The sequence below is a fragment of the Alligator sinensis genome, unplaced genomic scaffold, assembly GCF_000455745.1.
Source record: "Alligator sinensis unplaced genomic scaffold, ASM45574v1 scaffold12_1, whole genome shotgun sequence".
In the NCBI taxonomy this organism is placed as follows: Eukaryota; Metazoa; Chordata; order Crocodylia; family Alligatoridae; genus Alligator; species Alligator sinensis.
This window is the reverse complement of record NW_005841973.1, coordinates 401,597-417,252: the sequence shown is the minus strand read 5'-3', so window position 1 is coordinate 417,252 and position 15,656 is coordinate 401,597. Positions and strand designations below refer to the sequence as shown.

The following is a 15,656-nucleotide window of genomic DNA, read 5'->3' as shown; positions in this document are numbered from 1 at the left end:
AAGCCCTTAAGTGACTTGCCCAAGGTCACCCGGGCAAGCAGTGGCGGAGCAGGGAATGGAGCCGACGGCCGGCCTCTCTCTCAGGAGCTTGCCGGTCGACTCCTGCTCTTTCTGTCCGGGGAAGCGCCCCTAGGAAGCTTCAACAGGACCCACTGCCAAGCAACGCCAGGGCCAGAGGCGCAGGATTTGGCTGAGCAGCCGGACAAGCACGGTCAGAGGGACCGGGCTAGCTGGGGAAGGAAGAGTTAAAGGGAAGGAGCTGAGATCCACCCTCTCTGCCTTCCCCTGGCTGCTGTTAGGCTGCTGCACTGACAGGGGGTGGGACTGGGGCTGGCTGCTCTTTGCCGCAAGAAGGGGGGAAATGTGGCTGTGAGTGCGGGTGCGTGGTGGTGACACATGATGAGATGAGATGAGACCCCTCAGACTGCAAGGAGCTGGCAGCCTCGGCACCACGGCGGCCGCAGCGAGCTCCACGCCTCTGATCCTCCTCCCTTTCCTCTATGTCTAGGACTCCGCGTTGTGCCAAGGGGGGGATTTGTGCATCGGCAGGCCGGATCCAGAAGGCAGCACCGCGTTCCTGCCAAGAGTAAGGCTGCGGGGGGCTCGCGCTGGTCCCCCAGGCTGGAGGGCACGCGTGGTTGCAGGGTGGCCTGGGGACACGCGTGTCGCCGCTGGCGCAGAGCGGGAAGGTTGCATTACGGTGATACCTGGTGCATCCTGGCATCGGGGTGGGTGGGTGGGTGGGTGGGTGCAGGGGGACGGATGGCTTTAGGGAGACGTGATTTCTGCAGTGCTGCTCTCGAAGCATCAGATGGTTTTGGGAAGAGGCTGGAAGATCTGGGGGCAGGGACAGGGGATCAGAGCCACGATCTCGGCTTTGCTTTATGCCTCCAGCCCCGCATCTCGTTCTGACCCTGCCAAGTCCAGCGGGAAACGGCCAAAGTGCAGGGTCGAGTAGGCCCGAGCCCGCTCGTCCGGGGCCGGCGGTGTCGGGGGCTTTTTGCGGTGATGTCACGAGTGGGGTGTGATCCAGCCAGCGAGCTGCGGGTGTCGGGGCGATTAACATGCGATCGCTGTGAATTATGTCATCTGCTTCTCCCGCACTGTGGATCGCTTCAGTGGCGGCGCTCTCCGTGCGCGCTCTGGCTCCGGCGCGAGACGAGCAGGGCTGTCATCGGGGAAGGCACGGAGGAAACCGGACTAGGATGTTGCACAGGGAGGATCGTAAAGCCCAGGGCGCTTTGCACGGCAAATGAGCAGGGAACCGGGCCTCCTGGGGTTTGGTTTTTTGTGGGTATTTTTAATGCACTGCCTGCTGCCAACTGGATCGAGCGTGTAAACACGCACACGCATGCAGCGTGCATGTGCGCTGACCGCCACATCCACTGTCAGTGTAAGTCGGGGTAGCACCCCCAAAGTCCGGGCAGGATCCAGCCCTGTTCCTTATGGGGAAGTAAGTTGTTGCTCTGAATTCCTGGGTGCCTCCTGCGTTTGGGGCTGGGGGCTTAGGGGGCTGCGATGAGGGGTTGGCTTGGTTTCCAATCCGAGCAGCTTCCCCTTGGCTCCCCAGGAGAGAGCGGGGCAGGAGCTTTACTGCAGTGCAGCAGAGAGAGACACGTCCAGGAGCCGCCTGCTCTTGCTTTTCCGCGGCCCCTGGCTCTCCCCGTGATGTCGGCGCTGACCGAGCCCTTGCCGGGGTGCCCAGGTCAGCAGCGCATGAGCCGGGGACTGGGAGATGCTGGGACGTGATCAGAGGTGGCCAGAGATCCTGGAAGGAGGCATCTTTTAGATGCCGGGGGAGTGTTTCCCACGGTGGCATCACGCTTGCAGGCTGCCTTTCCCCCTTTCCTCCCCCCGGCCTGTTAGACGTGAATGGCAACCCAGAGCTTGAATGGGATTGCTCTGTAGCTGCCAGCAGGTTTTGATGTGGGGAGTCTGACAGCCGCGTAGTTATTTAAAGTGAGGGTAAGTGGCACAAGTGTCTGAATCAGGACTCCTGGGGTCTGCTCCTAGCGCTGGTGCTGAGCCAGAATAATCTGGGGAAAGTCGCAGAGCTTTTCTCAACCCGAATTCTCCCCTCCACCCCGCAGCATGGTATTTCCCCACCTCTTACCTGTGTGATGAGACTTGGCTGCTGTTCTGGATTAATGATTTGCATTTCACAAGTCTCTGCAGGCAGCCATCCTGCCAGGGGCCTTTGATCAGTGCTCAGGGGCGGGCGGTGATGCGTGGTGCTTTGAGATCACCGGGTGGACGATGGCACAAAAGAATGAATAAATGGTGATGGACTCCATCCAGCGTCCATGTGATGCCCAGTCCTTTCTGTCTATGTGCATCGTGCTGCTAGTGTCCAAGCACCTTCCAGTAGCTTGTTAAGCCGTGGGAGTAATCTCTTGTCACGCGTGGAGAGTCCTTCCTCTCCCAGAGGAGAGGTTCGTGTGTATGGTGGCATTTCTGCAGCTGCTTGATTGCAAGCACCCATAGACAGCGCAAAGCAAGGTCGCCCGAGTCCAGCTCCCATGCAGAATTAATTTCCTTTATACTAGAGGAGACTTCCATTAAAAAGGGAGGTTAGTGTCGCAAGGCCCTTTCACCGGGGTAATTCCTTGTGCAGGACTTCAGTCTTGTTGTCCACGTGAGTGAAACGGGACCCGGGGGTCTCTGTGGCTCCCGCACCGCGCCAGGCCCTGTACATTCACCAGCATGCTCCCCAAGCTGTGCAAAGGCAGATGCAGATTTAGAGCCACCTCAGGGAATTGCTATGGAATAAACAGCCTCTCGGCGCTCGGCAAGGTTCAGGGACACTGGAAGGAGAAAAATCACCGTACAATAATCCAGTTGGTGAGGGTGGGTCGGGGCACTGCTGCCCCTAGCAGGTGAAAGTAGTGTGTGTCCTGGGCTCTATCCTGCAGGTGATTCGCAAAGACCCTCTTCTAGCTCCAGGGGCTCTGAGCGCTACCCCGGCTATTCCCAGGAAGGGGCTTCCCTGCTGCATATCCAGGACTGCATTGTTGGTGGAGCTGCACAGTGGCATGGCAGGACAGACCTTAACCTGTAACATCTGCCCGTGATTACAGCCCGGTCTCAGCTCCCGTGTGAGAACTGGGGGCCAGGCCACGTGCCTGTGGAGCTGCAGGTGAGGACAGAGAGAGTCCCTTTCCAACGGGCCAGCCCCCTACTTCCTGAGACCCCTTGGTAGAGTGTGGCTTTTTGCAGGGCACCTTCAGGGGAAGGGCTTGTACCAGGATTGCGGCTTGATTCCTGATTGTGTGCAGCTGGGCCTGATTGCCGGCTGGGTTGCAGCTGTAGCTGGTCTCTGCCCCCGCCGCTTCGCCCTCAGTCCCTGTTTGCTGACTTCCAACCTGGCCTTCATTTTCTGGCTTCTGATTCTCTCTTGGCTTGGTCCCTGATGCTACCTCTCAGCCCTGCTCTTCAGGCTTGTGACTTGGCTGTAACCATTAGCACAGACCGTGCATGCCATAGTATGACAAGGAGAGGATGGAAGATAGGGTAAGCCCAGGGTGGGGAGCAGGCTGTCCAGGAGCCAGGCCCAGTGAAGAGGATTTGTATGCAAGAAGCCAACTCTTAAGAGCATCTTTTGTTCAGGGAAGTGAAACCTTAGTGGAGACAAATGCACCTGGATTGATGTTGGAGGCTGCTACCTACTGCTTGTCCCTGGGGCTCTGAGCTGTGGAAGGAGCTCTGGGTCATACGGACACGGCACTGGGAGGGATGTCCTGGGCTGGTGAGTTCACAAGCAGCTGCTCTATCCCTTCCCACCCATCACACCTCATAAAAGTGAACCCGAGGGAGATGGCAGGAGGGACAAGTATGCTGCCAGTGCCCCGAGGAAGGGGATCGTAGCCCAGCCCATCTTGGTACCCAGAGTGATGGCGCTGGGGAACCTGTATGTGGCTCCTCTCGGGGTACTTTCCTGCAGGAGCTTCTGCTGGATGGGAGTCTGACCTGGTGGCATCTCGGGGGCACCTGGCTGCCTGTGGGGTTGCTGTCCTGGGGCCCGATCCTCAAGGCCTCCAGCGGGATTGGAGGAGCAGCTCCAGAGCCCGAAAACTGTTCGAGGTGGGGTGAATTGCGTGTCGCTACCTTGCTGCTCCCCGGCAGGTGGAGGGGGAGCTGATCTCCCTCCCTGAGCACAGAGACCGTGGTGAGCAGGGCTCCAAGTCGCAGCAAGGGTCTGCCGCGGGGGTCCCATTGCCTCTAGACAGCCCAGACGTGAGTCGGGCAGCACCTGGCTTTGGGGAAGGCTTTTTCTGAGCTGAGCCATTTCTCAAAAGAGGCTGTCGGTGCTCTTTGAAGGGTCAAAGTTGCTTTGTACAGAGAGGTGAGGGACATGCACTATGCAGGGGAAGCGGAGACCCTTGCTGGACATCCAGCAGTTGGACACACCCAGCCATAGTCTCCCTTCCCTACCCCTTCGGTCTTTCTGTCGTTCTTGTTGTAGCAGCTAGTGAACAGGACTAGATGTGAGCAGAGTACCCCTTTAAAGCCAAATGAGGTCTCCAAATGCCTCCATCTTCCTGCCCTCTCCGCATTACAGCCTTGCTATGGCATCAGGCTTGTGCAGGGGTGATCTGCCGATGGGGAAAGTCGGATGCCGTAGGAAGTACGCCGGGGGATTCCCTAGGCTGTGCTCCTCTTCTGCCTTCCCCATATGCCAGGCATGCTGTGCTTCTTGGGGGTTTGAGTGGGGAGGGATGGGGTTTCGGATGACTGGTAAATCTGGAGGTGATTTTTTGTGGTGGGGTGGGGGTGTAAACTTGATAGTGTGCAGGAACTTACTTTTTTCGGAAAGCGTTGAATAAACGCCTTGCTGCCTCCTTGGAAATGGCATTTCTATCCCAGCCTCTGAAGCTGGGCTTCCCAGAAAGAAGTGAAGGCTCCCAAACCTGGTGTGCTACCTGTAAAACTTTGCCAGACCCCTAAAGGGACAGAAGGACATTTGTCCTTGGCACGGGGACTCGGGACGTGTGCCACAAAACCTGCATGGGGCATCGAGGGCTTGGGGAAAGAGCAGAAGCAACCGGAGAGAGAAGAACAGGATGATTCGCATCCCATGCATCCAAGGCTGAGCTGAGGCCAACAACCCTCTCTCCGATTGCTCTTTAAGGCCTGATCCAAAGCCCACTGATGTCAGCAGAAAAACACTCCTCTTGGCTTCAGCGAGCCTTGAAATCGGGCCCGTAATGAGTTGCTGCAAGATTTGAAGGCAGGAGCTCAATTAAAATGCAGGCCTCGAACCCATGCCTGGTTGACTGTGTGTTTTGGGCCTTTTTTAAAGCAAAGGAGGAAGGACCCCCATGGCCATTTGGTTGAAATATCGGACCCAATCCCACCAGCTGATCCTGCACTGAGTGTCTCAGAAATAATATTGTGTCATAATTCATCTCCCTCCTCTGCTGAGTTTTGCTTTCAATCTAAGCAAATGAGATGTAGAAGGCATTGCAGAATGACACCGTGATATCGTATGGTCCTGGGGACATGGTAGCAGGTCTTCAGTAAAACATGGGGGAAAATTGATAGTGTTCAATAAGTTTTTCTGCTTTTCAGGAGAACATCAGACCCTTCCTCACCCTCTCTCATTGACGGCTTAGTGACCAGCACCCTGCCCTTTGCTTGAACAAGTTCCTGATTGAACAAATTCCTCCCTGAGCTGCGGGATTGTACTACAGTGAAGCACCCAAATATTTAAATTAAAAAAAAAAAAATCCAGAGTCTGTACCCCTGAAAATTAATTAACCTAACTAACAAAGGTTGGGCTGTTTTAGTTATTCAGCCCTCAGGATAGATTTGCTCCAGGTTTCCAATCTCTTCTTTGCAACCTCCAGAGCCCAGCACTGATTTATTTTCCTTTTATGTATTTAAATACATGGAAAATAAATAATTATTTCCCTGAGACTCTCAGGCAGGAGCCTGATCCCCGCGGCTGGTTCTTCTGCAAAACACTTCTGCGTCGCAGTAGTCCAAATCTGGGAGTCGGCGACACGGGAGAGAGAAAGTGCTCGAGGTGTTTCTAGTGCTCTCAGATTGATAGAGGGAATGGGAACAAGGGGTGCTAGTGCCACCTGTCCGGGCTGCGTTTTGTGGTCCCTGGACTGCAATTCGGGCCCCTAGAGCAGTGCTTCTCACCCGGGGGTGCACCACCCTGGCTTGCTGTGAGATCCTTTTAAGGGTGTGGTGCAATGTTAGCATTGCTAGGTGTGCAAACGCCTCCACACCACTCACGGGAAACCCAGGGATTTCGGAGGTATCCACAGTATCGAGACCCTTCTGCCCGGTTGTGACTTGCCTGAGTTCTTTGCAATGGGAGAATTGCCTTGTCATAAATCACTTAGCTTTTCTAAAACGGGGTGCAACTAAATTCAGAAAAAGTTCTGGAGAGATGCCTGGAGTCTAAAAAAAAATAAAAAATTGAGAGCCACTGCCCTAAAAAATTGAAAGGGGGGTGGGGATTTGAATGGGTTGTATGTGAAGGGTAGGGCTGAACTTTTTATCCAAAGCCTGATCCCAGCTTTCATGTGCTCTCGAGAAGGGGGTAGCCTCAGACCACCTCATTGATCTCTAGCGATCGGAGGCCTGCAAAGAAACTTTCCCCTTAATAGCCCCGCTAGCTATGCAGGAGCCTCGGCTTAGATGGGAGAAACATTGGGGCAGAAAGCTTTTCTTTCTTCGGCCATGAAGCCGGCCTGCATCTAATCTGCTCAAGACCTGACCTCTGGACCCCTGCCCAAGCCTGGTCCCAGCTCGGGAATGCAGGGTGGAGCTGAGAGTCGTTGGGGCAGAGCTAATGCCCTCCCTCCTTATACTCGCAGTATATAAATGAGCACAAAAAACCCCCACAAAAGCTTCTGTTTAGATTCTCTTTCTGGACCAGATCCTGGTGTCAGCTAGGCCTGCGTAAATCTGGAGTAACTGCTGCGATTGGAGACGCTCCAGATTAACACAGATGTTACGGAGACCCTTTCTCTTATTTTGTACACAGCTCGGGAGGAACGCGATGATGCTATCAACACGCCGCTCTTCACACAAACAAGCTTGCAAATATTTATTAGCTGGAGGAATTAACTGGCTTCCAAGCTGCCAAATAATGGAGCGAGAGCAGCTTTAAAAAAAAAAAAAATATATATATATATATATACATATATATATATATAGACGTGCTGGCGTTGTGAATTGCCCAGATCCGTTGGAACGTGGCCAAAAGACATGTTTTTCTTCAGGAATCGCAGCACCGGGAACAATAATAATGATCTGTGCCAGGAAAAACAAGTGATAAGCAATTTCTTCTCTTTGGGTTCCCACCTAAGCGAAGGATGGCAGAAATCCGGGAGGCAGGCAGATGCGTTTCTACCAGGCGCTTGTCTGCTGGGTAGAAAGGAGATGGCAGGACCCCCAATATGCTAGCGGGTATTTCATGCTGCACTGATGAAAGCAGCACTTTTGCCCTCGGCTGGGCACACTCGGGATTGCTGATCTGTGCGTCATAAGCCCTGTACTGTTAGGAGATTCCCCCACTACGTCGAGTCGCAGGCTCTTTGTGCTGTGGAAATGCCTGACTTTCACTTCTTGGGGTTGGACTCGAGGACCTTGCCAACCCTTAGCACCTATGATGCCCGTGGCCAAAGGGCTTGGAGGGATCTGGGGACCATGTGCTGTACACACCGGTGTGCTGCCTGCTTCGAGACGAGGGTGGTTCGTGGGGGGGGGGACATGCAGCGCACCTGCACACATGTGACGGGATGCCTCCATGGCTTGCAGCAGGGATGCACGTAGGGGACGGGTTGGCACGACATGTCAGGAGCCTGTGTGGTATGGGGGTGGCTTATGTGGCATGACGTGCAGCTTGGGAACATGCAGCCTGCACGGTGCAGCCGTGGCCACTTGGAGGTCATTCGGTACTGCCGTAGGCCAGAGCTGCAAACCCTTTGGGGCAGCGGACTTTTTTTGTACAGCGCCTAGCACAGTGCAGCTCTTCTTTCCGAGCAGGACCTCTGCATGCCCTTGCCATGCAAACTAGAGGTGCATTTCCAGCTGGCTGGCAACGTGCCCCTACCTGAGTGGGACGCCCTGACCTGCTGTACTTCAGCCTGTCCCTGCTTTCTGCCGTGCCCTGATCCTTGCGACGCGCAGGATAGGACTTCAGCAGTTATCCAGCGCCCTTATCTCGTGGCTGGAGCAGCAAATGGATAAACTGTGACTCCCACCCCAGGTCTCCTGCGCTCTGCTATATAACGCTGTAGGACTCCACTGCTTATTCTGTAAAACAGATACCACTTAAGAGGAGATTTCATTGCTTTTATAGAAGCTGCAGCTTAAAACAGGAGGCTGCCGTGTCAGGGAACGCACAAACATGCAGTACCAGTCGCTGCCTTGAGCAAGCAATCAGAGCCATATGGGTCGGAGACAGTGCCATTACCCCCATTTTACAGCTAGGAAACTGAGGTGCAAAGACTACATGACTTGCCTAAGGTTCTGTATCTGGAAATAATCATAGTTCATGGTTCACAGATAATAATCAATAATAATAAATCTGGAAATAATACCCCCATCCCCTAAGTGCTGGGCTACTGTGTTCACCATGAGAGCAGCCATCTCTTCCTCTAGGGTGCTTGGTATCCTGGAGGGACCTGGCACCACAGCAGCCGCGGGCCCTGTCTGAACATGGTAGCACGCGCTTTCACAGCCAAGGAACAGGTGAGACACCAGCAAGGAAGCCTGCGCGCTCCTGAGCATGACAACAGGTGTGCAGCTGCAGTAGACATGGCAGCTGCAATGTTCGTGGACTAAATTTAAAATACCCTGATGCAGGGAGGGGATGAGGCAGAGCTGTACACTGGGTACCTGGGCAAGAGAGCCAGGCGTGTTTCTTGGCTGTGAGATTCCTACGGAGCAGCAGGCCACGTCTGCAAGGCTGTCCCCTCGTCGCAGGGCCCTTGACTGAGGCATGCACTTCTGTAACACCCCGTGCAGTGTTGACTCTGGTGGTCCTGATTCTTCTCTCTCGTTTCCAGCTGTTGCCGGCAGGACGGTATCCCAGAGCCGAGCATGGAGCAGCGGCTGGCAAAGGGGTGATGGGTCCCGCCGAGCATGGAGCAGCGGCTGGCAAAGGGGGGATGGGTGGCTGCTGCTCGGGGGATGCGGAAAGGGAGCAGTTGGCATGCCAGGAGGTGCTGGGGAGCAGCACACAGGCTGGCCCGCTGGGTTTCTGCCTCCTCCCTAGCTTAAGTCTTTTTAGTGGGCCTGACACTAGAAGTAACCCTTCTTACAGCAGAGCTGTGCTGGGCCCTGTGTGCCCACCTAGTCAAACGGGGTGTCCTTGCAGCATGCACCCTCTAACGAACAAGGCAGATGGGAAGTAGGGGAGAAGATGAGCGATGTCCTCCCCCGTCATAGACCTGGCACGGAGGCACTGGGGATATGCCTGTGTTGCTCAGCTCTGGGCTGCACTGTCCTGAGATGTGCCAAGCTGCTTCCCCATCCAGCCGCCCGCCTTGGTGTGGCGCTGGGTGTGTGCCGATCCATGCTCTGAATGCACCAAAATAGGCACCCTCCATCTGGCATGGGAGGTAGTGTGCTTGGGGCATCTCGGTAGGGGGGTAAGCAGGCAGCACCCCAATACCCCGAGCGATCCAGGGCCATACTCAGCCCCAAGCACTGGGGTGGAAACAGTGACATCTGGTTCAATCCCCAGCCCTCAGTCTCGCATGTGGGCTCAAATGCAGAGGCAGTCTCGCTGGACTTCCCATTAGTTGCCATCACCTGTGGTTAGGTGCTGTCTCGTGAGAGAGGAGGCCTGAGTTCCTGTCCTTGATCCAAACTGGGGAGAGTGAGGGCCTCTGCTTCCCAAGAGATTTCCTGACCTACTGGGACTGTTGGGCATATCAGGGATATTTGTCCATGAAATGTGGGACCCCCAACTGTGTGCTGTGCAAGCTCAAAGCCAGGGGGATTGCTCTGAGACTCTCAATCTGGAGAGGCAGAAGTTTAGGGCTGGAAGGGACCTTGGGAGATCATCGGGTCCAGCCCCGCTGCTCTGGGCAGGAAACACCGCTGGGGTCAAATAACCGCAGCTAGGGCAGCGCCAGGTGTGGGAATCCCTCTGGGGCTTTAGATGGTCTGGATGTAAGTGCTGCTGTGCCTGATGACTGCAGAAACCTATTGTCTCGGGGGCTTGAGATCCCCAAGAGGTTAAGCAGCATCTATACGGGGTTTTGGAGGGGTCCCGGTAGCCCTAAATGGCTGGTTGTGAGCCATCTGAGGCTGAGCAGGGATGGAAATTGGTTCTCTCAACTCCCATTCAGGCAGTTTAGCCCTTCTCCAGTGCTGTCCAGAGCTGTTCTTCACAACGCAGCTGGTCCGGCAGGTCCAGAAGACCTGGAAGAAACCAACTTCTGCTGTGCTGTGGGTCTGGAGATCCCAGGGGGTAGCAAAGGACCTGGCAAGCCCCTCTCGGTTGGGCTTGTTTGAGAGGTAGCTGCATCTTTTAGACCAGGCTTCTGCACCACCCAAGCCCTGTGCTCTCCTCTGCTCCCTTTCTCCTCTGGCCCTCTCTGCCACATGAGATGCTCGCACATGGAGGCTGGGAATTATGCAAGCTGACACTGTCATTGTTCACTAATCTGCAGATGTGTACACTCGGCATTGGTTTCTGCCAGGCCAGCCATTTTGCACTGCTCTAGCCCACACGGGATAATGGCTCCATAGCACGCTATGGCTAGGAAGCCAAGCAACCCCAGACCCCAACAAAGCCCTCATCAAGGCAAGCAGTTTAAGTCCCTTTTAAAATGAGGACAATGAGGACGTTGCAGGAAGGTGCTGGATGATGAGGGTATAGGGAGGGAAATGGGTGGATTTGAGTAGGTTTGGGGTGGGGTGTTGGGGCATTTGATTATCCTACTTGGTGGCAAGGGTGCAGTCACGGTAGCAGCACAAGACCCACTTGGTTGGAGATGGACCTGAAGCACAATATAGTATATATTTTGAGAGAGATTATATTTTAATCTCTCTCTGAACATATATACTTCTTAACAATTTGGCTTCGTGAAATGGGATAAATTGGAACGCCTTATAACTGGAGAAATCCAACAAAACTTAGCACCAATTACGCATCAAAAACGTCGTCTCTCTAAAGAACTTGGAATCAACTTTTCTTGTAACGTGTCTTGATATTTGACTCTCGGTGAGTTGTACAAAACAAGCCTAGTTTCAAGGTTTCAGCTGAGGTCACTTTTAAAGGTACCCAAGTGCCGAACTTCCAGTTGGGCAGCCTCGAAAGCTGGCGGACCTCTGCAACTGCACGCAGCTGCGTCTCAGGTGGCCTCCCTGCAAGGATTTAGATTTTGTTTGATGCGGGACTTGGTGGTTGTGGCTTAATGCTAATAAAAGCTGTAGCTAGGCAGTAAGGCATCCTCTGTGGCTGAAAATTTAAAGAGCTATCTGGGTTCATTTACATGCATTACATGCAATTTTCTTCTATCTGGAATATAAGCCCAACACTAATGTGCATTTAAAAATCCAGCTGCTAAGTCCATATTTCAATGCCTGTGTATTGCGTTCAGCTTGACTCGAACCTTATAGCTTCCCAGAGGCTCTTGGTGCCAGTGCCAGACAACACTTCTTGGCTTGCTCTCTCTTGCTGTCTAGTCCTCCTCTGGTCCTAGCCCCGTCTGGAGTGTGCTGGCTGTTGCCTCTGGGAATTGTGGCATGTTTCTGTAGGCTCTTCAGGCATATTGTTGTCTTTTCCAAGAAGACTTGTATTCCTGGCTAAGCCCAGATCGTGCATCAGGATTTTTTCATTGCCTGAGAGAGCCTGTTATTTTATTTTATTTTATTTTATTTTTAAACCTAGAGGTAGATGGGTTTAAGATCCAAAGAATGTCAAGGCTCTTTCCATGAGGAATCAAATCACGCTGCTTTTAGGTACGCCAGTCCCCTATTGGCATCACTCTGTCTGGAGCACAGACAGATAGACAACTTGCTAAGGAGAGAAAGGTCTTGCAAATATTTTTGTCTTGCAAATAGATATCTGGTCGCCACTCCATCACTGAAAAATAAAGACTTTAGTTTCTCTCTTTAACCAGCTTCCCAGTAGCTCTGGCAATGGGCACTTGACATTTGTTCATTCTTTGTATTGCAATAGCACCTTGAGCCTACAATCGGAGATCAGAACCGCCTAGTCCTGGGCACTGTGCAAACACTCATTGAAAGGAGAGTCCCAAAGTTACTTGCATGGTTTTTTGGCCCTGATTTTTAAAGATCCTCTCGGTACCTGATCAGTCTCACTGGGAACTTCGTCATCGGTGATCCTTCATGGTCAAGGACGATTGCTCTCATGGGTCAAGTAGACTGTAGATGAGTGATGAGTCCATGGATGGCTAATAAGGCCGATCCTAGAGCTGCAGACGCCACAAGCGGGGGTTAAAGGGAGGGTTGAACTGCAGATTTCTTGATAATTTTTTTTTCCTTTTTTTCCATTTCCATCATTTTTCTGCCTCCAGGGTTTCCTCAAAGAAAGGTGTGCCTTCTCTCACCAGGTGTTACCATGTAGCCCTGTCCCGAGCTAGTTTTTCCCAATTTATGGTGTCAACACCACACTTCTTAATGTTTGCCTTCAGGATGTCCTTGAAGCGTTTCCTCTAGCCTCGGCACGTCCTTTGTCCTTGGCTGAGTTGGGAGCGTAGCAGTTATTTTGGTATACGTACATCAGATTTGCACACAATACCCTGTCCACTGCAGCTGATGTTAACTAATCAACACTTTCATGCCGGTGGTGTTCGCATTGGTGAGGACACTGGCATTTGTGTGATGATCCTCCCACTTTATGTCAAGGATCTGCTGGAGGTAGCACTGGTAAAGGCGTTGCAGGCCCTTCAAGTGGTCCTTGTAGGTCATCCAGGCTTCACAGCCTTTTATAACAGAAGCTTTGTTCGAGTCCTGGTGCTGTGATTGTTGAGCACATGATGATACGGTCTTCCAAAGGCAAAGCTAGCATGTTGGATCCTATACTGGCTCTCCTCGTTGATGTTGGCCAACTTTGAGAGAGGGTGGCTGAGATATGCAAAGTGTGCAACGTTCTCCAGATCCTATCCGTCAATGAGGATCTTTGCCGGGGGAGGTAATTGGGCCGGAGCAGGCTGGTGAAGCACCTTTGCCTTTCCAATGTTAAGGGTCAGTCCCAGGCGAAGCAGCTAAAGGCTGTTTTTGAAGGTCCACCTCAATATGTGCAATGGCAGCTCAATCATCGGCGTGCTGAAGTTCCACAATCGAGGCCGATGTAACTTTAGTTTTGGCATGGAGGCAGGAGAGATTGAAAAGGTTCCCATCCATCCTGTGCCAGGCACTTCATCTCATGGTTAAAGCCCCAATATGCTTGACTTTACAGACCACGCCAAGCACTGATTCTGTGTGTCGCTCGCTCTCCACAAAGTTTTGCATGTTCTGAAGTTTTGTTGTTGCTTGTAAAACAAATATTGAAGCCTGAATGTTATGTAACTGTACGGCGATCAAATGTGTCATTCCTGCATCTGTTCTGAATCCTAAATTTGGCAGTGGAAATGTTTTTAATAACCACGCGTGTGCGCTTTCTCTCTTTGGCTGGTGCCAAAGATGTTCTAACAGGCTGAGGAAATGACCCTGCAAACACGGAGAGGTACATGCAACTAAACAGGCTGATCCTCTCGATCACAGCTGGGCTGCTTACCTGAATAAAGCTCCTTGGTATTCTTGAGTGTTTGCAGGCCCAAGCTTACTTGCACACGGTATATCAGGATGCACACACAGCTTGATTTCAGTGGTGCGTGTGGCTCCATCGAAATCAATGGAACCACCCATATAGGTATGCTTCAGTATGTGCATAAGTCATTACAGGATCAGGGCCTGAACTGCAGAGCTGTCGAAGCAGGGGGACTCGCTTCCTGGTGCATGCTGTGTTAAAAGAACATGGTTGAGGTTGCGAAGTCCAGTGTTGAAACCCCTGAATGAAGGTTATCTGCAGAAAACACAGGTTGCTTTTTGCCACGTCAAGGCATCTCCCTTGTGCTTTCCCCCTCCCTGCTTGTTTTAGACCCTTCCCCATTCAGTGCATGGGAAGAAGCTGGTGTGGAGATGTGTACGGGGAGCGATCTCCTGCAGAAGCTGGACGCTGCGGCATGGAAACGATGGATGATTGCAGGAAGAGAAAGGGCAGCCTTATAGTTAAGGCAGCTGACTGCCGCCCTGAGACCTGGCTTCCCTCTCTGGCCTTTGCTCAGAGTCTCTCAAACCAGCCTGAGGACATGTGGACGGCATATGTGCCTCACTTTCTGGGCACCCAACTGGACCCCCTGGAGTTGGATTTACAGAAGCCGGCGGGGGGCTTTGAACGTACAAATGCAGTGTGCCCTGGGAAAACCAGCTCCTACTGGTCTCAAATGAAACGCCCCAAATGAGTGGGAAAGCTCAGACCTTAACTTCCAAGTGCCTTCATTCCTCCTCATCATAATGGAGATGATAACGCCTCCTGACCTCGCAGGGGGACTATGACAACAGATTCATTAATGTTTATGAAGCACTGAGATAATATAGTGATGAGCCGTGGAGAGAAGTCCACAAGGAACTGACTGGTTGTGCTTTCAGAGCCCAGCCTGAATAGCATGCAATAAATGAGGCACAAGGCCACACGCTGAATAGCCGGGAGAAACAAAACCTTGAAGAGCTGCTCATTAAGCATCCATCCTATGTACTAAATCAGGCAGGGGTCTTGCGGGAAAATCATCCGTGGGCAGGCAATTAAAGAGTGTATCATGCAGATGTGCATGCACAAGGGGACTGAATTAAGGTGGCTCCTGCAACCTTCATTGCAGGCCCCTCTTTACTCATGAATGTCCAATTGCTGCAGGAGGGGGTTGTGTGTGAGGCTTTTTGTTGTGTGCATTTGCTTTGTTTGCTAAACCCAGCACCGTACCTAAACTCCTGGTGGCCCCAGGTGAATTTTTAGTATCGGGACCCCCTTTCCCAGAGATAATTATAATAATAATTGGACAATGGGGGGGGAAATTACCATTTTTAGACCCTCTTTCTCTCTGGGCCCCGGGCAGCCGCCCGGTTCTCCCATGCGTGTGTCCGGGTCTGGCTGAACCTAAGCAGAGATTACCTGGTGGTTGAGTGACAGTCTAGTGGGTTCATGGGATGGGTAGAGGGGGGGTTACCAGCAGTTCCCTCTGCTTCTGGCCCACGTGGATCATAACCTACTGCCTTTGAGGAGTATGGAAGTTCATTCCCTGTCCAGCCTCATTCTTGGAAACTGCTGAAGTTTCCCAACAAACCTTAGCTTGAGACAGGCACCAAATGAGGGGAATTGTAGCTGGAACGGTTAGCCCAGTAAACTTACAAGCAGCAGAAAAAAGGTTGCCTTACCCTTCCCATTGTGAGACCTAAATACAGGGCTGCTGATTGTTCCTGGCATAGTGAGGATCGGGGCACTGGGCTTCCAAGGCCTCTAGTTATCAGCACAGTGCAAATCCTCCTCCTAGCAGCCTGGCAATGTGCTAGGAAACCACAGTTCACACTTGCATGTGGGGACTGCTTTCCTCTCTGCCTTTCTGAGATTTGGCCCTTCTGTCTGCTTGTGTGCGGTGTTGAAGGCATGGCGATGACTTGAA

The 15,656-nt window shown here is 52.7% G+C and overlaps 1 protein-coding gene across 9 annotated transcripts in view; it reads left to right on the top strand.

Moving 5' to 3' along the window:
• Window positions 1-308: 308 nt before the first annotated feature.
• LZTS3 (leucine zipper tumor suppressor family member 3) overlaps window positions 309-15,656 on the top strand; it is a 115,421-nt gene continuing 100,073 nt past the window's right edge. For 7 of the 9 annotated variants that reach the window (XM_025200649.1, XM_025200661.1, XM_025200647.1 and 4 more), the window contains exon 1: window positions 309-586. The gene's annotated coding sequence lies outside the window, so the exon portion shown is untranslated. The remainder of the gene's footprint in view (window positions 587-15,656) is intronic. The other 2 variants (XM_025200651.1, XM_025200650.1) reach the window with 2 other exon arrangements.